General features: G+C 39.5%; 1 pseudogene; it reads right to left on the bottom strand.

The window, feature by feature from the left end:
* The window catches only part of LOC113155478, an 84,324-nt pseudogene extending 74,099 nt beyond the window's left edge, over positions 1–10,225 (bottom strand).
* Positions 10,226–23,966: the final 13,741 nt, after the last annotated feature.

Below are 23,966 nucleotides of genomic sequence, written 5' to 3'. Positions count from 1 at the left end.
CGATACTGTGTTTGTTTCAGGAAGTTCTAATAACTGATGGTGATGTTAGAGACAAAATCCCAAGTAATCTAACATTATAGACAGAATAAACAGGAAACGCTCAATGCATTTGAACACTTTATAACGTCAGTGTGTTTTTAAGCAGAACTATTCACTCACTATTTATGTTCACATGCCCAGCTGCCTCCCTCTCTCTCTCCCTCTCTCTCTCTCTTTCTCTCCCTGTAAATGAATCTGTCTGAGAGCCCAGCCACATGCCAGTGCCTTTGTGTCAAAGATTAAGTAAAACCAGGAGTGCTAGCAACGCTGTGTTTGCAAAGTGAAAACCTCTGTTTCAGCTAAACTAACATATCACATACCAATCACCAGAACTAAAGTAGCTACTGTGGGTTCGCAATTAACAGCTCCTGCATGCATTACTGGAGTATGTTCATTCTAAAAACAAGAGTGTAAAAGCAATCAGAGTCAGCGGTGATATGCACAGAAGAAAAAATAAATCTCCTCTACATTTAAGCACAGGTGCAGCTCTTCTATAAGATTAAATGTTCTTATTTGATGCTGCTTTACCACGGAGTCATTGAATATAACCGGGTAACAAAGACTGACTGTCAACGCGCCGAGAGATTGTAATTCCTGGAAAGTACGACAAAACTACAATGAAAATATTATGAACAAAGCCCATAAGTGCCAGAGGTGGTTTACTAGACTGAGGCAAAAGGGGCCTGGGGGGACTGTGGGTTTGTAGAGATAGGGAGGGGAGTCACAGAGACACTTGGCTCTGAGAAGCACAAAAACAAACGGCACATGGCAGCGGACCAATCATCGGTGGCCTGAGAAGCTAACAAACTTGTTGTGCTCTCCGAAAGCAACTCAAGACGTGATCTATTGACAAAAACACCGAACAGATCCCAGGTGGCGCCTGATTTCAAAACATTACGTTCGAAGTACGTGTGATGTGGAGGATTTCATTTAGGACGTCCCCCTGAAATTATGCTGCTCCCATCATACTGTGCTGCATGTGCAAGATGTTTTTTATTTGTATTGGCTTGTGAAGGAACAGTAACAATCAAAGGAGGAAGCAATTAGATGTGTGAAAACAATACAGTAAAACAAATAAAGCATCCTTGTCTTTCTAGTCAATCTGGCTAACATCTCAACTATAAATCCAAAATAGTATAGTAACTGTGATCATACTCTTTGTTCCCTGAATGTGATGACTATAACCTTTGGGGTAACTGCTCCTATTAATGCATTTATACTATAAAATAATAAAATGCAATGCAATCACTACAGGGGAGGATTCAGGGTGCACACGCACATCAACATGACAGCATTTATGTGGTCTATATGTTCACACGTGTGCTTGTGTTTATTTATGCTGCACAGGTGCGAACGTGCTTGCATCTGCATGTACCAAAGTGTGCATCTGCGTACGAGAGAGCGTTCGTCTCCGAGTGTGTGTACTCAGTGGGCCCACTGTCTGTGAGTGGTGGACCAGACCTGAACCAGTCATCTCCAGTTCTGTTTGCACAGGACATGCCTCAGGAAGCTAAGACAACTGTTCGTGTTTGCCCAGGCTTGCGAACCTCTCTTAATACACCCGACAGCTGCATTCTTCGAGAGTGCAGACACTGTGTTCAGTGTTTTTATACATTTATCCTATGGAATCTGTTGGATCATGTCATCCTCGTCAACCTTTTTCTTTAAAAACACCTATGACTGGAGCCAGGGGAATGTAATGCCAACAAACACATCGCACACCATGTTGCAACTCTGACAGGCAAATCCCCCGTGCTTCGTATTTAATCTAAAACATTACCGTTAAACATTACGACCTGTGCATGACTCAGCTGTTAGTCCACCATTTAATGTATAAACCGTCCACACAACAAAGACCGAGTCAACAGTGAAAGTGACAAACGCTGTCGACTACTGCGAAAGCTGATAATGTATTTCCAGTCCTTTGTTTTGATGGGTGATTTGGTGCCTTCACAGACTTGCTCAAGGTTAAACACCGTCTCTCCCAATCTTGTGATATCCAAAGCAGATCTGATATTTAAAGTCAACCTGTCAAAACATCCATACTCTAACGTCTTAAGATGCCCCAAAATCTCCCTGCCCTCCCTTCTCCCTCACTCCTTTCTCTCCTTAGTGTTTCATTTCCTGCTTATAGACTAAACGGCAGTCTCACACCATTTCACACAGAACCTTTACCGAAGAAAAAAAAAATCACGATAGTATCAAAACATAGGCTGTAATATACCATTCCCAGAGAGATGAAATGAAAAACAAATTGTTGGATGAACTGTGAGATCTTTGCAGAGTGGCAAGTGTGAAACTGAGAGATGATGAGCGCCGTCTGTGCTTATTTGAAATGTTGATATGGTTTTCTCATACAATGATTACGCTAATTTATGGACCAAAGCCTGCTTTACACAAATCTGCCAAGGCCAATAACTGCACTTTTAATCTCCAGCATCTAGAATAATCACTTTGTGGTCTATTTGTTTATGAATGAAATGAAGCAATTATCCTAATGAAGATCAGCTTTCTTGCTCTTGCTGGGGGAATTGTAGCATTTCAGCATAATGAAAATGTTTTCTCTTTGTTGCATCCACGTTGGCGTGCTGATACCTTAATTGTAAAACAACAGGAACAACAAAAATGTTACTGTATTATAATTAAGGACACACAGTTCACAGCAGGGATGCTTGAAACTGTTGCAAAAAAAGACTGTTGAGCTACGCACTTCCTGACCTACAGTCTAAACCACATGCATGTGGATGATGCTAAATGTCAGCAACAACAATAAGTTTGGTTGTTGCCCTTGGTGAGCCAAAGATATAAAGTTGCATAACGGAAGGTCACAGCATAATGTTAATATTGACTTAGTGTTACAATAAAAACAGAGCCTACTATGCAACAACTTAGTGATATATTGTCCTGCTGCTAAGTATGTTTATCTCCACTCAAGCACGCTATACAGTTCTGTTTTTTGGTCTTTAAAGTTTATAGGAACATCAAGGCCCCATTGTGTAGATATCAAAGGGAGAGATTACTGGAAGGGTTGTATTTTCATTATAGTGCGGTGATAGAATGAAAATGTATCTGCTTTGCTTTGAAATGCTACCGTGGCACAGTAAAATACAGTTTTCACTTCTCATCAGCAGGCAGAGCATAGAACAGAGCACAGAAATGGTTAAATAAATCACACGAAGCAGATGCCTCCCTCTCTCTCTCTAATTCTCTCTCTCTCTCTCTCTCTCTCTGTCTCACACACACACACACACACACACATACTGTATACACACACACATTCTTTAGTGAAATCCATCAATCAGCATTTCATGCAGTTTGAGTTTGAACCACACCAAATGCACTAAAACAATAAACGTCTGTCTTTCAAGTCACTATCTGGACTGGAACACATCTGGTGGCAAGGCTCATTTTGGTTTCCACATCGTTGAATGACATTACAGACTCAATGGCGAGCTGAAAAATAAAGTACCCCTAAAAATCTCTCTCCATTTTCCCCCCATCTACAGCCCCTTCTCCCTCTCTCTCTTTACACACACCCCAGGTCTGCTACCCCCTCCCTGCTCTAACTAGCTACCCCTCAAATGCTATTCCGCCACCCCATCCCCCAACCAATCAAGAACTGAATATAAAACATCACAAGAAAACTGGGCTGCGAGGAGGGAGGCGGTGGAGAGGGTGGGCAGACAGACAGGGAGTGAGGCAGCGACACAAGCTTGGCTATTGCTACAGAGGAGCCAATGTCTTCCTGAGGTGAATACGGTTTAAAATCCTTTCGACTCCTTTACACATGTCAAGGGGATGAAACACACACCCAGCATCCAGCCGAGGAGCCAAGAGTGAAGCCCCGACTGTAGTACTTGGGCTTCAAGGGGCAGTGACGATAATTAGGGTTAATGTGACTTAATGAGTGGCACGAGGCCGGGCTGCTTCGATTTGCAATCAACGTCAAACACGGAATTACTCTGACGTCTTGTGATGTGGCTGTGTTGCAGCGTGCCATGCATCCCACCCAGCTTGGAAACCTGCTATCAGTCTCATCCTAAAAGCAGTCAGGTGATTTCTTATAATAAACCAACTTACTGGCTGATAGATTACAGTGTGACAGCAGCACAGAAATGATCTGGAAAGCAGCAGTATATCACAAAAGTACATTGGGATGAGTTTTAAAAAATGCACTGTCATGACTGAATTCTTGGCAGTTAATGCAATCAGTCATCGACATAAATAGCCTATGTTCCTATGGACCTAGGTGATTAAGTAGCTAACCAGGCAGGATAAACTATACTATCTATTTTCAGCCATACATGACTTATGACCCTCTTAACACCTCTAGTAGCTCTGAGTCATGTCTGGTCTAGATTATAAAGTGCAGAGGAGAGCAATGGGAGCGCTGCAGAGTCTGGTTGAAGCTTTGTCACCTATGCTATCCCGCAGGTTAAGGTGGTAAATCCCTGTTATGGACAGCGCTGGATCCCTTCATCTGTTCTCTAACATCCGATCGCTGTCCTTAAAATACCTCATGAAATCTCATGTGCGTTGAGTTGCAGAACAGAAACTAGAGTTTCACTGATGTGGTGGTGTTGATATGGGGATTTTTTTTTTTTCTGTGTTGTAACTATATTCTAATATAGGTGAATAAACAAAAACAGATAAGAAAGGTGGAGTTGTGTATCCATGTAATTCTGTTGAAAGATACACGTAAACCTTCCTTTAGTTTTTTAAACCAGTCATCAAAATACAAAATCTTAACACAGTGCTTTTTTTTTTTCTATTGTAACCATCTATGCATAGAACACAATCTAAGCCCCACCGCTGCAGAGAATCAGACTGTAGCTACTTATCATTAACTCAAAGACACAATCAGCCCCTGGCGATCCGGCTTCCCTCCATAACCTTTTGACATTGCTGCTGGGAAGGTAAATGAGAGAAGAAGTTAGACACAGAGAGGGGGAGAGTTGGGGAGACAGAAAAACTTGATTATGACTAGTGCCAGGAAATGAGTAGAGCAAAAAATAATTCAACAAATAAACCGTTGTAATGTTTTTATATATATATATATATATATATATATATATATATATATAGATACAGAAAATAATGTTCATTCCGTGACTCCATGTTATCTATTATTTGCTCTGAGTTAACCGACTGGAACAGCATTAGAACAATAAACTCACCACTCACTATTGCCAGTTCGAGCAGCTTTAGACTGTGTTTTTCCCCTCGGGTGTACAATTGAGCCATGCATGGGTTAACATTTTCCCAGTGAGAACGGTTGGGATATTGCAACTCGGACAGGCCAGTCAGCAGAATGTTATGAATGGGCACAATGAAAAACCCCAAGTCCACGCTGTCGACCCAAGAATGCTTGCCTCCATGTAATTAACTTCTCTCTGTGTACAGAATGAGGTACTGCTGGAATAACTCTCTTCTTTTTCAGTTTCTTTTTTACGGTCATGTTTTGAAGTAAAAAAAAAAAAAAAAAACACATTCTGAGAATTTAACATGGAAAATATTTTCACGTCTTGTACTTTGAAGTATCCCATGACTAATACAGTGATTTGGACAGTGGTGGAACTGGAACAGACTACTTGAAAAAAGGGTGGTACGTGGCTCTGCAAAACCTGGCCTCACTGCTCTTTGGGTGAATACATTTGAAGTGCTCCTTACTCGTTTATAGATGTGCAATGAGCTATTACATGTGGGACAATGAAGCTCAATGTATAAATAAGGGTTATCCCATTATAACATATTTTCTACATATCACCTTGGGGTATATTGGCATTTGCACACAACACATGTACACATAACCTCAGACACAGTAATGGTTTGACTGAGTTGTCACTTCTGTAATTACTTCCATCACAAAAAAGTCTATCAATAAAAGGTTTGCTCCACACTGTGGTGAAAGCGGCCTCAGCATATTTAAATAACATACAGTAAGTTGGCACGGCCTTCAACTATGTAAAGAATAACATCTGCAAACCATTCGATTAAAAACCTACAATATAACTACAGTATAATTACATGAGAGCCTCTCTCTTGGGCACCGTGCTGTTAGAGGGAAGAGGGATGAGGAGAAAGTGGAACAGCTACAGTAATCTATCCAACTTCATTTCACAGGAGTGATTCTGCTTGGGGGTATGCACAAGTCATAATGCATTTGACAAATACTCTCCCGCTAAAACAGGCATTTGCGAAGAAGTGGCCTTCAGCACTGGTATACACAGCTGAGTGTACGCTGAACAAACAAGCCTCCCACTCAGCCAGGGAAGATACAGAGAGGCTTCAAAAAGATTAGGAGAAATCTTGGGCGAAAAGATGACTCACAGTGATTGTGCAAGTGTAGGACAATGCAAGTTGGATAGAGTTGAGAAGAGCAAGAGAGCCGTGGGGTTCATAGCAAAATACAAATCGATGACTTTCTCATGTGTTGTTCTTTGCATTGTTCTGGAATGTGGATGCACGGCTTGTTTTATCAAGGAATTCACAAAAACAATGTAGAAAAGCACAATGACTTTTTTTCATCTTGCACAATCTTTGCATTCAATCGGCTTTTAATCATAGGTCGCGTCTTTATTTTGGAAACACAGAGCACCTTATTTCCCCATCACCTTTTGATTAAGACATTTATGATTGTCACAGCAGCATTTTGTTGACGTCTAATTGCAGGAAAACCACAGCCTAAACGCAAAGGTCAAGTGCACTCACAGATTTGTGCTATTGACTTATTCTGTCAGTGAGATCCGTACTCCTAGCATGCATCAATCATTCAATCATTTGTCTAAAAAGTGGCAGAGTATCTCAAGCCAGTTTCAACTTACACATTCTTTACATTCCTCAATTATTAACCCTAGAGATAAGATAAGAAAAGGTAATGAACACAACTCCATTTATACTCAAGCACATATACACACATATATTTATAAAGTCATTTCCACGCAGCCTAACAGTCACTCTCAGAAATAGATGTGTTTTGAGTTTACACCACTTGAACAGGAAGTGATGGACTTAGTATTATGCTCACTTCCTTGTTGGTGTATTTAGTACTGTACAGTAATGCATAATAACACTAGTGAGTTTCATATAGCTTTATTCTGTTTCATTTAAGTGTAAATGAAGACGATTCAACGCCTTCCAGGAGGCCTCACGCAGGGTGGAGTTGATACTTTTGTGTCTGTTCATAACCTATATGTGTGCAGCTCTTGCAACAGGAATGATTTATTATTGCAAATTGCAGTACATCCAAGCCACACTGTTTATGAAACCACTCACTGAAAAAAAAAAACAACTGTCTTTCCAATTTCCTGCAAAATCTTCTACCAAGAAGGAGTGCACAAAAATGCATGCTATGGCTTTAGCTAACTACATAACGTCTGTGAAATAAAGAGGTTGCTTTTTTTTTGTATCATCGTCACAAGTGAACACCAGCAGGTGAGGTAGCATGAGACCAGTGCAGCACTGCTAACACAGGCGGATCAACTTTATCCCACTCCCGAAATGAGACTGTAATAAAGATGAACTATTGCCAACATGTCATATAAAGCACCTGCATCATTATTCAAGAGTTCAATGCTTAGCAGCACCAGCACAGTGCAGATAAAGTGTCACTTTACATCTTAGTCACAGCTGTTACTTTAGTAATGACAATGTTATATGATTCTGTCCTTGAAACCCAAACCTTCTTATCAAGCCAAACACCTCTACAGTACACTCACTGAATTATTATAACTTACATATTGCTAACACTAGTTCATTGTGTTAACGCTACAAGACCTGAAACATGGCCTCCAACAGACCAACAAGTCCCACAGAGATCTTAAATATACGTCTGCAACCACTGTGCGTGCTCGTGTGTGCGCGTGTCTGGTAGAAGACAGACTCACATGTGATATATTGCCAGTTCTCTCTTTAATGCCGAGCTATTTCTGTTTAACATGTGTTTAGTTAGAGTTTAGGGATTGACGTTTGCGTTACAGTAAGGTTGGGGGTGAAGGAGAGCCTGCTGTGCATGTAAAGAAATCACACTTTGTAATTAAAACCACTCTGCAACTATGTGTGAATGTGTAGTGTGGGGCTGTGCGTGTGTTGTGTTACATGCAGGTGACTGTGTGCATGAATGTGGAGATAACCAATTCAAATAGTGCACTGTGCTATAATGTTTCACTTTGTCATCAGCAAATGTTCACTGCCTGCTGGTTCCCTTCCAGGTGCTAAGGCAAGCAGACCTATTTAAATGCCTGTGGATAAAATGCCTTCTTCTTCTTGCTCTGCCCAGTTGTTAGTGACAAATGTTTAGAGAGGTTTTACACTGACCACACTCACAGAAATTACCACTGTGGTTTTGATGCAATCTTGAACTATTAGGTAGGTGTGTGTGTGTGTTTGTTATCTGTATAAAACCTGAACCAGTAAAACAAAGACGCAGCAGCGTTGTTTGGCGTGGGGAGAGTGTAACAGCCAGCAGTGATCTCTTTACAGTAGGTCCCATGACATTTGAGAGAAATATCAATAATTCAGTTAACTTCACGATAATTAACTATGCAAAACAAAACAAACCACTGGCAACTTTCCTCCTAACAGAAGCTGGTCAGTTATAATCCAGTCATGACACATATTCCCCCCACAGTTTATCAACAAAGTCCTGAGGTTATATTAATATGGCCAATGATTTGTGCTATTCCTGACTCTGTGCCTGTATTGATATGAACAAACAAGATTAGGAGAAATTGCAAAATGACACTTCTTTTATCATTATTATTTAAACTCACACGGTTAAGTTGCTCATGAATAATTCATGACTTCAAAGTTATATATGCATGGGTGAGATTGGATGTATGCGAAATGGCTGGCTCCCTCTGGTTTGTTTTATGGAATCACTGTTGTCGAGAGATTAAACAGAATAAGATAAATGGATATGCAACTAAAATAATTACTACATGATATATAGATTATACTGTCATACAAATCAATAAAAAGCACCATCACACTGAGAGGTCATCTTTAGAGCTGTTTCTTGCACTAACTGTGCTTTGACCCATGTGGGAACCTGTGTGAAGGAGATACGAGCTTTGTGTTTCCGCAGTTAAGTTGGAGAGGTTTGCATTACACAGTGAGCCATTTGTAGGTATACGTATCATCTGATTTTAAAGGGCTATGATAAATAAGCACTCATTCGTTGTGCGTCCAGTTTGCTCAGACGCAGCACTCGCCAGTGTTTCCAGTGCGCTGGAGCGAGGCGCGCTCCAACTCCGCTCACCGGACAGCTACGGGACAACGCACCCCCACTTCAACCAGGTGAACAAACAGGAATGTAAGGCAAAAAACGGAACATGTGCCGTGTGCTGCCTTCTGCACACTTTCTGACTATCAGCACACCGCAGGGGCAACAAAGTTAAGCGATAATGCAAACTACAATCGGTCTCTCTCCATCTATCCCGAGGCTGAAAGTGTGGCACTTGTCACTCAGTGTCCCGACACACTGCGTCTGCTCCACGCGTATCTATGGAGCCACCGTAAGCTGTGTAGTTGTGTGCGCAAGCATCAGCACCACGGTGAGGGCTGCACATCTGACCGGCTATACGCTGGGAAACTAGAGATAATTGTTTACCTTGTTCGAGTGGTAATAGTCCAAACCGGAGTCAGTCGGTAACGTACATGAACCCACGCTTGAAGGGGGAGCTGGATAAAATCTGACGTCCATCTCAGAGTCCGCAAGACTGACGGCATGAAAGCGTAGCTCCAAAAACCTGTGAGACTTCTCTCTCTCTCCTCTCTCTCTCTCTCTCTCTCTCCCTCCTGTACACACTCTCTCTCTCCTTTTCTCTGGTGTATTAAACCGTACAAAAGTAGTAGTAGAACAAGAGTTTCCCCACTCGTGGACTCTTCTCTTAGTTCTGCACTGTCTGGTTATTGAGCACGATGATGCTCAGACACAACATCCCTATAAAGTTCACTTGGAGAGAGCGACAAGGGGGAAAAAGAGGGGGGAATCGGTCCGGCGCGTAAAAACCACAAGATAAAAAAAGCAAACCGGTCAGGGAAGTAGTTTGTCAGCGAGCCGAGCAGGTCGTGTCGCAGGTGAAGCTGCACAAACGATCTTGTCGACAGTTTCTCCCAAAACGCCCGAGCTCCAAGCTCCCGGTTTCCAGACGCGCTACAGCTTTGTCATGAGGGAGCGCTCACATCCCTCCATGCGTCCGCGTCCACACGCAGAGACTGCTAAGCTGCGACCTCTACCGGCCACAGGAGGGGCCTGCGAGTCTGTGGGGCTGGGTAGACTGCACTTGGGAGGGGGGTGCAGTGGAGATTGAGTCCACTTTAACTTGGATCGTGTTATCTGATACCACAGATACTCTACTTCATTCAGATCACCATCCCAACCCTTTACTGTGTTGTGTTGTGTAATCTATTACAATGATGACATTTATCAACTAAATCTGGGTTCTGTACATAAAACCTCATTTGCAAAGACACCTTTGCTGTCGGATTCATGTTGTGGAGTAAAAAAGTGTGTATGCCTTTGGAGTTGCAGAGATGTTTTGATATAAAATTGTCTGAAATGGAAATAAAAAAGTAAAACTACCTCAAGGTTGTAATCCAGTACTTGAGAGAACATCCACCATAGGTCCTATTTATAAGATAACATTATGTCAGAATGTGTCTTTAGAAATAACATATACTGCTGTGACATTTATAAAAAGGTGGAAAAATATCTGCATGACACAACTTTAGTGCTGTAAAAATGAAACATTAAAGAGGGAAATCACCGTCTAAGCTCAATCATCTCAGTACGATTGGGAAAATTTAACCCAGAGAACGTACAAACCTTAAGAGCTTCCCATCGTCATATTTTATAATGGCACTGACCGGAATTAAATATCCGTTAACACAGACGCATTGGGCTGAACATTAGAGTGACATGGCTGGCAGCCACCTTTACAGTTTGTACACATACATGTCATTAAGGTTGTGAAGCAGCATGCAGGGGATAAGAGCTGCAACAGAAATATTGATTACATTTTCATGAATGCATGATTATTCTTCTCAAGAACCTGTTATGATGTTTATTACTGGCAAAGTTTAGATCATCGCATTCACGCTAAACTATCATGTTTGACAAACACTGTTTCATCTCACTCCTGCCCACGGCTATCTCAGAAATGTACTTTTTTTCCACTGTATTTCATTTTGATGTATGTCTGCAGTCAGTAGGCAGTGGAATACACACTGACAATAGACATGTTAACTGAGATAATATACTGTATAACGCTGCTGTGCTCCATTTGTGACCCTTGAAGAAACACACAAACACAAAAAAAAACAACACAAATCACACACACCTGGACTAACGCAAAACATGCTCGCTCAGCGGTCGGCACAACAGGATGTAAACACAGAACAATGTCCAACCGCAGCTTCAAATAGGTGCAGAGAGGAAAAATATCGCTCACAGCCAAATGTGTATCGCACTGCTTTCAAGAATAGGGTGGAGCAGTCATTAATGTGTTTTTGAAAAGCAGAGCAACATGTAAGTGAAGTATTCCTGCCAATGTGAGCTTCTCTTCTTTCTGTGCTTTGTCGAATGTGTGAGATGATTCTTTTGTTTGTTTGTTTTTTACAACTTTAAGAGTGTGTTTGTGTTAACCAAGCTGCCATTGTCATCCCAGTGGGTGACTTGTTGGCCCCCTCAGGACTGTGCCTATGTCCGTGTAGCTATCACACAGCGTGGCGGCTCAGGCCCTGGGTTGTGAGCTTGCTTTAATACCAGGCACAGATGGGTCGCACCGTGGGCTTGCTGTGGCGATCTGCCATCGGCTGCCAACTCAGGCTGTCCTGACTCCAAGCTTGTAAGGTTAACTGTCACAAGGGTACTGATTCCTTTCATCCTGTACCTCTGCGTCACTGTCTGCCTGATTTCTTCTGTCTTTCACGTGTACCGTCACTCTTTTACTCAGCCTCTTAGTCACTGTCACCGAGGAGTATGTAGTACTAGGAGCTTTATGGCAAAATGTGTGCAGTTTATGTGTCATTGTGGTGCTGCAAACCACCAAATATTAGCCAGACAGAGAGGGAATTAGGTGCTAAAGAAAAAAAGAGGGGGTGGAAGTTATTGGGTAAATGGAAATTAAGAAAGGGGTGGATGTGAGAGAAGGATTCATAAAGACTGAGACAGAGGGTGGAATTAGTTGCAGGTCATAGGGTGAACAAAGTAGGGACTCATACTGGTGTAACATGTAAATAAAAGGGAAAATGACACAGGGAGAGAGGCAAAGGCACGCGAAATTAAAAATTCAAGAAGAATTATTTTCCGACGTAGGATGAGAATCAAATCGTCGAACATACCACCTTGAAATACATTCATTCACCCAAAGCAATCGTGGAACAAATGCTATTTATGGCCTTGCTCTGAGCTCCTGCTAACACCAGGAAATGAGTGGAAAATCTAAAATAATATTTTCCATTAAGGGTTACAGCCCTGATGCTGATGATGTCAGCAGCACTCATGCCTTTTAAAAAAAACTAATACTTTTATTTTTAATGTTGCAAATGCCAGGCGAGCAGCTTTGGTGAGAAAATGTCAGTTTTGTAGAATGATGTGCAATTTCACATTAAAACACAACGTTTCCAGACAAGTGGCATAAGACAGAGGCAGTAACATTTTCTACTCTGTCCTTTAGATCTCTGTTTTCTCCTCTTGAATTTAAGTGGGCTTTTAAATCTTCTTCCACGTGGAAATGTCCACTGATTAGCACCAACGGGCGAGAAACAACATCAAAGAAACAATTCTTCCTTCGCAAGTTTTTTGCTCGTTCTCGGCTGCTCCTTTTTTTGCTTCGCATCACTGCGAGTGATTAACAAGTGAACAACTGTCTTTATCACATTCGCACTTGTTATTTGGATATTATTTTTATACTATATGACAAGCGTAGTACAAGAGTGGAGAAAAACTATCTTATGCTGTAAATGCTCAAAGTTGATTGCAACTGATAAAGTGATTATCACAGAAACGGTGGCTCAACATTTTACCTTTAATGTACGATGAAAGCATGAGTAGGAAATAGGTCACTCCAGACTTGTTCTGCTCTTGCACTGGAAAAATAATAACATATATAAAAACAAATATACAATACAATATGTAAAAACAAAAGAAAGACCATATTATAATTAGCAAATGTTGATATGTGTGTAACACTTAAATGTTCCCAGTAGCAGTTCACTTGTAGTGACTAAACTCATGACTCATTGTAAGAGTCACTCTGCAGTCTGGAGTTGTTGTTTTTTTTTTTTATTATTATTACATTTTAGACATTTTATTATACACACACATATATATATAGAGACATATATATATATATATATATATAGCACCAACGTGAGGTTGACGGTTCTGAAGTTTTCCACAGGTATTGGCCACAATATGTGGTACTGACGTTTCTGTCCCCCTCAGGATGAACTGAAAGCAGCCACCAAACTTGACGCCACAGTTTTCATTTCTCTAATACTTTGGTACCAGTTTCCTGTAATGCTAATGACATACCCACCATCCACTGTTGTAGGGTGTTGTTAGCCTGGTAGCCTTTATCTCAAAGCATCACTGAGTGCAGCTTAAGTACAGCATCACAGAGCCTATACAAAGACTGTAGCCACTTACTGTTGGTATCAAATGATAAGAAGAATAAAAATGAGCCCACAAAAGAACTATAACTTGACAAACAAACAAGGTTCGGACAAAAGTCAGCTGGAAACATGATGAAAGGAGCAGTTGTGAATGACAGTACTGTAGATGGGAGATTGATGAGTCTGGTGTAAAAATATCTTTATAACTGTCTATATAAAAGAACAGGATGTGTCCTGTGCAAAAATAAAAATAAAAACCCTTTAGCTGCTGTGTATTTCAGTGGTCCTAAGTGGTCCTCCTCCTCCTCCTCCACATGAGAGAATGCACATTAGCCTACTCTCTCATCTGTAACAAATAAGCTAGTTAGAGTTATGCAAGTGTTATTTAATGTCACTATAATAAGACCTCCGTTCCCCCCCACTAGTTATGGGAAGTGAAGCTGTCAAGGTGCAGATTCATCAGACACTGCACGACTTACGTGGTTGGTCATTTCGTGTAAAATATTAATGTTTATTCTTTTGTAAAAACAGGTCAAAGCTTTCAGTTTTGGAAATTCTCACCAGGAGGATAAGCTCTTTGTGTTAAAATATCTGAGCAATGCCAAGTTATTTTTCACATGGAAGTTTTTGCTTTTTATGCTCCTTAACCCAAATTTGAAATCCTTTCTCTGTGATCTAATTTAGCACAAATATAAATGTTGTAACTTTACTACCTTGGATGACTGGTAACAAATCCAAATAAGGTTTTCCCGAGTACAGCAAATAGCAAAGCGATGGTAAACAGGAAATAGCTCAATAGGTCCATTAAGCAGAGAGATGAGTCATGATTGGTCATAATTTACACTGAAGACACAGTGTTTTAAAGTATTACAGAGCAGCAGCTGAGAAAAAAATCAAACCTACGGAAATTATTAATGGAAAAGCCTCACCTCTGTTTTGTTTTCTGTGAATCACTGTGATAGAGCAGCTTATAAAAGTGGTTAGTAAATACCCTGAATAAAGTGACTTTGGTTTCCATATATCATTTTGATGCTCCAGTTCTTAATTTTTCACCTACTACTTACTGTAAATGTGTTGAACGAAAAAACTGTTCAGTTCAGTAACTCTGGCTGTTTCACCTCAAACAGGCACATCGACTGACTGTGTTTATTTCGTGCAAAACATCTATAACCATAAGTGGAGGCCTAGAAAAATGTATTTAAACGGGGCTGTAGGAAAGTATCATGAAGATAAACAGTGGAAATGAAGACATGACAGGTTTTGGTGCAATACAACTTTGGTCCATTTGAAACATTCAGACTTTGTAGACACAGCAAGTACAGTGGGTTCATATTGCAGAAATCTGACACACATCTCAAACTGTTACAAGGACACCATTGTTTTCAGCAGATATTTTAATGAGTCCTTCTAACCTCTAGTAAATTTTATTTGCTTCACCATAAGATCACGTTTGAGCATGTTTCCTGGGAACAGGCCTCTCTATGGTAAGTAAAGATGATATTAAGTAAACTTGCAGGACTAAGAAACATTTCCTGACACAAGATCAACTGAACTAAAATGGGCAAATAAACTAAAACGACTGACAGTTCCAGAATAACAACAATTATGTGCCAAAGACTGTTTCGCAGAATTTGCACTTCTCTTTACCAACGCACAGTTGAGTTTTGTATCAAAGCTTGTGTGAATAAATTCTGTGTGAGGCTGTGGCAGGCGCACCACAAAGGGCTGTTCAATGCTGAACCTTTGCTAACCTTTTCTAGCCACTGACCTTCAATAATGAGACTATGTTGTCTCTTGTTCCTTTGGACAATCGGCCATTGAAACAACTGCCATTCATGGAGTCCACTCCACCCTCTGCCTGACCCTTTTCCATACTAATAATTAGCTGCTGTTGCAGTTTCACCAGATGCAAACCAACCACCTAAAATATTTGCTATTTATTTACACAAATATGACCTCTTCTTAGATTACATTATTATTCATCAAGTAATTTTAATGTTAAATATATATGAAAACTGGTGTGTTAAGACATGTCTGTGCATAAGAAATTATATAAATCAAAACAAATTGACTTAATTTTTAACTTTTACACATAATTGTTAGATTTGTTTTCTAAAGATATGTTATTCCTACCCATGTGTTCACAGCCTCATCATCCTCTCATCCTCCCATTTCACTCCTGAATAAACCCTCCTCTTCATCATCCTCTCATTCCCCCGACCTTCTACTTGTGTTGCACATGAGAAATGAGAGGGGGGATGGGAGGGAAGATGAATGAAACAGGGAGTGGGGAATGAAAGGGAGGGGAAAAAGAAGAGAGCGCGATTGGGAAAAATGCCCTTTGACTGGATTTAAAAGTCTGTGGCATTTCATTTTCAGAGAGAGGAGAGCTTCATCTCCTTCAGATCCTTTAAGGGCCAACCTAATTGATTAATGTTTCCATCTCATTGGAAAGGGAGGAGGGCCATTTGAAGCTTAACTAGAGCCTTTCACATTCCTGAGTCTTAAAACCGAACTACCACAGAGGGAGATGATGACAGAATGAAAGACAGAGTGATGAAACAAAAGTCCAAAATTCTGGTAAATGTGTAAAATATGTTGAAGGTCAAACTTGTTTCAACAACACACTGAGCACAGAACAGTGGAAACGTGTCTCACCATCTGCTATAAGAGCTGCCTGTAATAAAATAATGCACATCGTTTCAGCAATGAGGTATTCAATTTTCAAAGAGGCTGTTTAAGTTTCTACACCTGTCACGCGGAGCCAGCAGCAGGCACTTTATATGATTGGGGAATCTAATGTAAGAAAATACATTGCTGTAGCATTGAAAGTAACATCTTAGAATAAAAGGGAAAATATATAATATGCTTAGATTATATAGTGCTCTGAACAGGTGATGCGCTCCATGATAACAGAATAAAGTATTTTATTTTTCAATTCGTGACATGTGATACATTCGTTCTCACACTAATTTCAAGCTTTGCACGTCTAAGGCTTCAAGTCATGAGAAAACAAGGCTGGGCATGGCCGGAAAGAAGTAATGGAAATTAATGAGAGGGTGAAACTCAAAACACTATAGCACTACATGCTTGTGAGCTAATCAGCCTGACATGATTGGAAAGCTCAAAAATCACGTCTTGAAAACGCACCATGATCACTTGCCCTTTGCATGTCTTTGACAGCAACATGGAAATATTTATATATCGAGGATTCTGTGGGCATTTCCAATCACACAACAAAACCAGTGGAGAGAAGCCAAAACAGTAGTGACCTTTACCCAACATGCTATGTTAAATATGAAAGGTCAGCTCGCATGGTGGAGGGGTGACACCGAAGTCTAGCACACAGCAGACATGGACAAAATACTGTAATAGCTACCAGGCAGATCCCCGTACTGCATTCAGAGGACATTTGAATGTGAAAGGTTTTAAAGTAACAGGAAAGAGAAGATACATTAGTGTGTTTCTGCTGATCTGCTCTGAGGTCAATCGTCCATTTTTATGAACCTTTTTAATATTGCAGCCCTTAAAGCTGGTGTTAACATCTGTTCCACTTGTTAAAACAAACGTTTTGTTTTTAAAAGATGCAAAACACCTCAGTAACAGTCATGCAACATGATTTCTTTTCACTGTAATTAAAGTTTGTTTTATAATTCCAGTGCCTGCTGAAATAAGAGATGACCTTTCAGATGTCATGCTGAAAACATGCAGTAGTAAAACAATATGTTATTATTATTTTCATTTAGTATTTGTTGCATTGAATAACAGCTTTATAACTTTGATCAGTAAATTGCTGTTGTCTTAAAATGTGGCATTAATGTATATATTTATGTGAAAACCGACCTCTGTGACTGTACTCTCTGCTTTTTCTAAAGCGCACAAAGGGGAGATTTGTATTTCTATCTTTGGATAAAAGAATATCTCAGCCTGAATTGAGCTGAACATTGGTATTTATTGATTAGATTGCTTTCAAATTAAGTTTGATGTTAAAAATGACATGGTCTTTAATTTGATTTGGGTTTGCTTTTATCTGTAAAAACACTGCTTTCAAACCCATGTCCCAGACCACGAATCGAATCCAAATCCATTATGTTTATTAAAATATTTACATGTTTGAAAAGAGAGAAATCATTTTGAGAGATGACATGTTTGAATAGATACAGACAAACAGCATCAAAGTCCTACCATCAAGATTTTTACATGTCTTCCTGCACCACACTATAAAATACAACTTTTTACAATATGACTTTTATTCACATTACTATTAATTTCACATTGATAAACCTATAATGTTACCAATTACTGACAATGATACAACTGTAGTGTTAAAATACCCAGTGTCTAACATGGATTTCACTTCAAGGTAATAGCCTATTGTCAAAAGTCATTTCAATATACTGAAAACTGGTGAATAACATCCTTTGTGTCACTTATAAACCGTACAGTTACACTTGTCTGTGTGGCAAGTATGAAGTATTTTGACTTGAGGTGTAGACACAAGGAAGCTGATATCACAAAGAACCACTACATGGCTCTAAATGCCTACAACTAAAGCTACAACTCCTAACCAGACCAGAAGAGTCTCCACCCAGTCACAGCTGAGCTGTGTACCACTCTGGGATCTGGGGCTGTGACTTCAGGTTAGACCTGCTTCTTATTTGTTGTTTACCTCTGAAGGATAGAGCCTGACAAATACAACCTGGTGTGGTTGTCTATAACAACATGTATCTCAAAGTCCACTGTTGTATGTTTGGAGGAAGTCATGCTCATCACACAAGAGCCAGAGTTACTACTTTGTGGTGGCTAAGGTTCAACACTAACATTGGTTGTTATGTATAAAATTCATTTGTACCCAGCACAGTCATACATAGAAAGTGACAGAAAACTTGGAAGTGTACTGTAAATATGTGATTTGCATGTGTCTGTACGGCATGTTTGTAGTGTGGATTATATTGTATGTTTTATGTTGCAAAATTTAGATTTGATGGTCGTGTGAGACCACCTAGACTCACTGCATTAATGTTGTTGACAACTGAAATAAGTCTTGGACTTGAATGTCGTGTTGTCCTTCACATGTTGCAGATATTAGGGACAAGAGGTCCTCTCTCTCATTGTGTCAACTAAACTAAAAACTTTGCCGGTGATTGTTTCATAGTTTCCACCACAGCAACTGGCAACCTACAGGAAGCAAAGAACTCAGTAACTTCCTGCCTTTGCTGTATCTCCTGCCAAAATTTGCAATAATATGTAGGACTATGCAGAAAACATGATTTTACAAAGATTTTGTGTCAATGGACAGTTGTAGAAGGAAGACCAGTTGTTGCTGACTGTATGAAGCTATTTTAAAAAGGTCAGTTAACCTGATATTAAACCTCTGTGATTACTGAACTACTTCTGGCTGCACAGATTTGATGTATGAATATTACTGAATACTAAACAACTTAAATAAAATTAGTAATTTAGCATGCACTGATGTTCGCAGGAGCTCGGTTATGTGCTTTCACAAATTGACTGGCCATCTGGCAAGCCTGGAGTTTTCCCAGTGACTTGTCAACCTGTCGGGCAGGCTGTGAGCCAAATAAGGGTGATACAGAGAGATCTTAAAAACATCCCTGACCGTTCGGACAGCTACAGGGGCAGAGTTGGGGGCTTCAGAATGAGGACAACAATGACACATACAGTTTAAGAGAGAGATCCACTTAAATGCTCTGAAATGGCTTCGTGAATTGGTGGCCAAGCTCAAGATCAGCCATCAGTGCAACAAGTGTTGTTCCTGCTAAACATCAACTTCACACATAAGGACAGCTGCTGCATATCACAGAGTTGATCATGAGCAAACTGGTAAATATGTCATCAAATCATTTTTAATTAAGGCAATAAAGTAATGACAAAAAGACATTTAACCTGAAAATGTAAAAATATTACATTTAAACGTGCATTTAAAGATTATGTGAAGACATTATTACTATTAACATTTGAAATATTACATACTGGGGTGGCCTGTTTGTATGTATATTTGTGGTGTCAACATATAGATGTGTCATTGTTTTTTTGGCCACTTGGGGCAGAGTGACTTATAACTTATATGTTGTCACTTCCTACAGTTGTTATCTTTCACTAATTGCATATAATATATTCATATGCAACAACAAGTAGTGAGACATGTTTTCACCTCAAACAGGAAGCAGATGTAAACACTATGGTTTTCTGATACAGTTCAGCTCATAATTATCATTGAAGACGTGAGATGTGACAGGACCTTTTATTTATTCATATATTTTTCCTTCTTCTATTAAACCATATGAATTTATAGGAATAACCTACATCCTACTAATTTACATGCTCTTTGAAAGTCCAGGTGTACCTGTTCCCCACCATCACCAAAGTTGATCTAGAATCAGTTGTCAAGGGAACACGATGCTATGTTCATAGTCTCCAAACTCAGCAAATATCCAATCTGTCTTTCATAACCTAACGTTTTATAATCAGCCTGCTATGACTGTAACTAGTCCTAACCTTTAGAAATGATTTTAGTCTATAAAGCACAATGGAGAGGTACATAAAAGGAAAGCGTCATTATTTGTGTTATGTAATGCCAGGGCAGCATTCCAACCACTCATCCAGAAACATTCACACTGACAGGTTTATCTTGACTGTATCATAGTTTACTCCCAGGGGAAAGGGGTGTTTTTAGAAAACTACATTCTTACAAATGATTATGCCAAATTCTACAGTCATTTAATGTCTCCCTGTAATCCTGTGAATGACAAATGAACAAACAGCCATCAATCTCTGCTGTCATGAAAGGATTTTTCATTCCTTTTGTGGAGACTTGGAAATCATCAATTATGAATGTGCTGAATAAAAGAAAAATGTTCATCTCTTTTCTTCCTCCATCTCACTTGTGACAGGCACCATTTGCAGCAACAGTGGTACAAGATTTTGCAGATTTTGTGGTAAAAGATTTTGCAGACACCATCCTCTTTAGAGAAACTAATCTCATCAAGGATACTTTCTCTGAAAGTCATTTCCATCAGCGCAAAAGATGTATAGTGGATTTTAGATAAGTGAAAATAGGAGAGGATCTACAGATTTATATCATCTTGTAAAGTTACATAAGCCACTCTAGGCTCATGACATACTTAAATAAGCAAAGGTTATGTAACAGCTCTATAAATGCACTTTACCATTGGGTCGCAAAGCAAATTAAGTAGGTGCACAGGAATTTACAAGTGAAGCAAAACATTGTACCAGATTCCTGCTTTTGTTCTCCGTGTGCATTAAACCGTGTTTTCGCATAAAAATAAAGGTACAGCTGTAAAGTATTTCCTCCACCGCTGGTAACTCACAGGAAGTTAAAGGGAAAAGTGAAAAATAAGCCGCACGAACACTGAGCATGCACAGGCGCACGCACACACAGGGTTATGCGTTCAGTGAGATAGATGCAACTGCCTGTGTTGTGTACCCATCTATTGAAAGAGAAAGGGGTGTGGCTGTGAGAACTGCAGAAGTTATTTATCACTGTTCTGTGTAACTGTGCCCTCTTTATAAATTCAGTATAGCTGCTGTGATGGTAAAGCCTTTCACAGAGTTATTAATATTTGACAGAAAACACGGCTTTTTTATCAGACGAACATTTTTTACCATTTCTTTTCTCTGCTCTTGATGTGAGCCTTGTGTCACAGTGCATTACAGGGTTTTGCTTTTATCTTGCTTGGTTCTTTTACTGAATCAGCCACACATCTCCTCGCATCCCATTCTCCCCATCTGAGATCACAAATTAAAATTTCTGCTTGTGTTAAAAGACACAACATTTAGTCCTTTTTCTTTTTTCTTTCTTTTGCCCATTTTCTTTGATCTTAAATCCCATTTGCCGCAGTCACCCTCCTCCTCCTCAATCATAGAAGTATTATTACAAACTTTACTAGCACACCTCATTTATTTGAAACATCTTCATCGTTATCATTAATTTACCATCTCAGTGTTTGTATTCTGGTATAGACAAGGAAGCATCTATTGAAAACACATGTGATCAAGTGAAGAGCAGCTGCAGCAGAGCCAGTTGCTGCATTACTGTAACGTTTCCTTGTGTTGCTAGAAGATGTAAACAACCTGTTTTGTTTACTGTGGTGTGTTCATGGTGCCACAATGAAAAATAAATCACAGACATATTATCTGGACAACATAGGACCTGTATCAAGGGATGAGTCTGACTTTACAGACCTTATCTTGGTCTCTGGAAAGTTGTGGTACTTTTTTTAATCTATGTATTAAATGTATAGGGGAGGCTCCAAAAGTCCCGTCTGCATTCTGTAGGCTATCAGTCATGAAATTACTGAACTCAGATTGTAATCCGATCTGTATGGGAAATGATCATATTCACTGTGAGTAATGACTCCATAAAGATTTGATTATAGATTTAATTATAGCTAGGATATGAAATTACCCAGTTGAAGACGTTAGTACAGAAATAGTAAGCTAGTTTCATTTTTAATGTTATAATGTGCTTACTTTTTGATGACAAAGTATTCATGAGTCACCAACAGCTGGTGTCACTTGAACATTTAGTTGCTGCTATGGAAACACTGCTGTCATGTTTCCATAGCAGCTAAAGTTGAACTGACATCGTTGTGTACATGCACCTTTTTGTCACATCTGGGTCCAGGCAAATATTGATAAGTACCAATTTTTATCTCTGCTTTTTTTTTTTTTTTTTTTTTGTCATATCATTTGTTATTTGTTAATTTAGTTGTGCTGCAATTAGCTTTGTGCTAACAACACTGAGCAGCAGCTGTCAGAGACTAATGTGCAGCTATTACAACATTCCAGCTGTTGTCGGCTAACTGTTTAGTATTTTAATCTCTTTGTTTGTGTTCTTGTGGACCGTGTGTGAGTTTAATAGCTTAATTATTGCTCGTGTTGTACCTCCTATGCAAGCTTAATGCTACATTTATAATCTTTCACTAGTGAAACCCTACTTGAAATTCTGTGAGTGGTGGAAGAAGTTACCAGCTACAGCTACTATTTGTTGATTTTTCCATTTTGCTCAACTTCTTTTTAAAAAAGGAAAAGTTATTTGCCAGACACTTCGAGTGTACAATATGTTACCTTGTGTTGCTGCACGTTTTGTGGTACTTAAGTGAAACATGTCACATCTCCATCTGTATCACCTGCAAAACGTTCAGCTACAGTAGGAACGCCAAAGTTTCTCTTTCTAGTTTTTACAACACAATAAAGTTGTAATAAAGTAGATTAACTTACATTTGTAATCACCATCAGTGTAAAATGTGCCGTCAAATATTGTTCTCACAGTACTTCCAGTAAAAACGTCACCTGGTCATGATACCACATCACATCGAGTTGTCTGCCGCCATGACTCATTACAGGAGAATTTTGTTTTGATTTTTTTGTTGCATAAGGTGCCTGATGCAATGATTGCTTAATTGAACGTCTCAACTTTAATAGGAAAAGAGATCACAGTAAGTCGAATTTGATGTTTACTATCACTTCTCTATTTAACGTTGATAAAAAAATTTCTCCTCTGTCTTCTGTGCCCTTATTTTATAAAACCAACTTGGTGCATAACATCAAATATTTATTACAAATAGCTGTATTAACCATAAATATTCATTGGCACAGGACTGTTACGCTCCGAGAAATTGTATTGACAAAGCTGGCACGACATTCTTCAATTATTCGACAGAGCAGGCAGTGTACCAGAAAGAAGTCTCTTCTTACTGTACCACTTCTTAAGTGTTACTACGGGTTCTGATCTAAAATTCACTGTATGCATCTCGGCTCTACCCCCCTCTCCAAAAATCCAGTGTTTAGTTTTTATCACGGTGGTAAACAAAATGGAAAAAGTTCACAACCAGGCTGTTTTTTTTTCCCATTTGCATCATATAGCCAATAGAGTTTGTGCATATGCAGTTTTACGTGCAGGTTTAACGATTTTTGTGTGTGTGTGTGTGTGTGTGTGATAGCTCTCTTTAGCTTTTTTTTGTTTGTACAAGAGCAACAAATGACGCGTTTAAATGTAAAAGCAAGAACATTTAGTCATTTTCAACAGCATACTTTAAATTCATACCACACAAAACAAACATTTGTTATCTAACTACCACGTTTACTTATTAGCTGACTAATCTCACACTGATGTACCGTAATGCATCATTTCAAACATCAGCCCTATGCAAAACAGCACGTATTCATACTCATGCTCATAACTAGTCAGCAACAGAATCACTGTAACAGTTGCTTTCACTCTATTATTACCATTCATAATGCACACAGGTGCAGCTTAATTCAAT

The sequence above is a fragment of the Anabas testudineus genome, chromosome 5 (genome assembly GCF_900324465.2).
Source record: "Anabas testudineus chromosome 5, fAnaTes1.2, whole genome shotgun sequence".
NCBI classification, from domain to species: domain Eukaryota; kingdom Metazoa; phylum Chordata; class Actinopteri; order Anabantiformes; family Anabantidae; genus Anabas; species Anabas testudineus.
The sequence above is the reverse complement of the archived record's forward strand: the minus strand, read 5'-3'. Positions and strand labels throughout refer to the sequence as shown.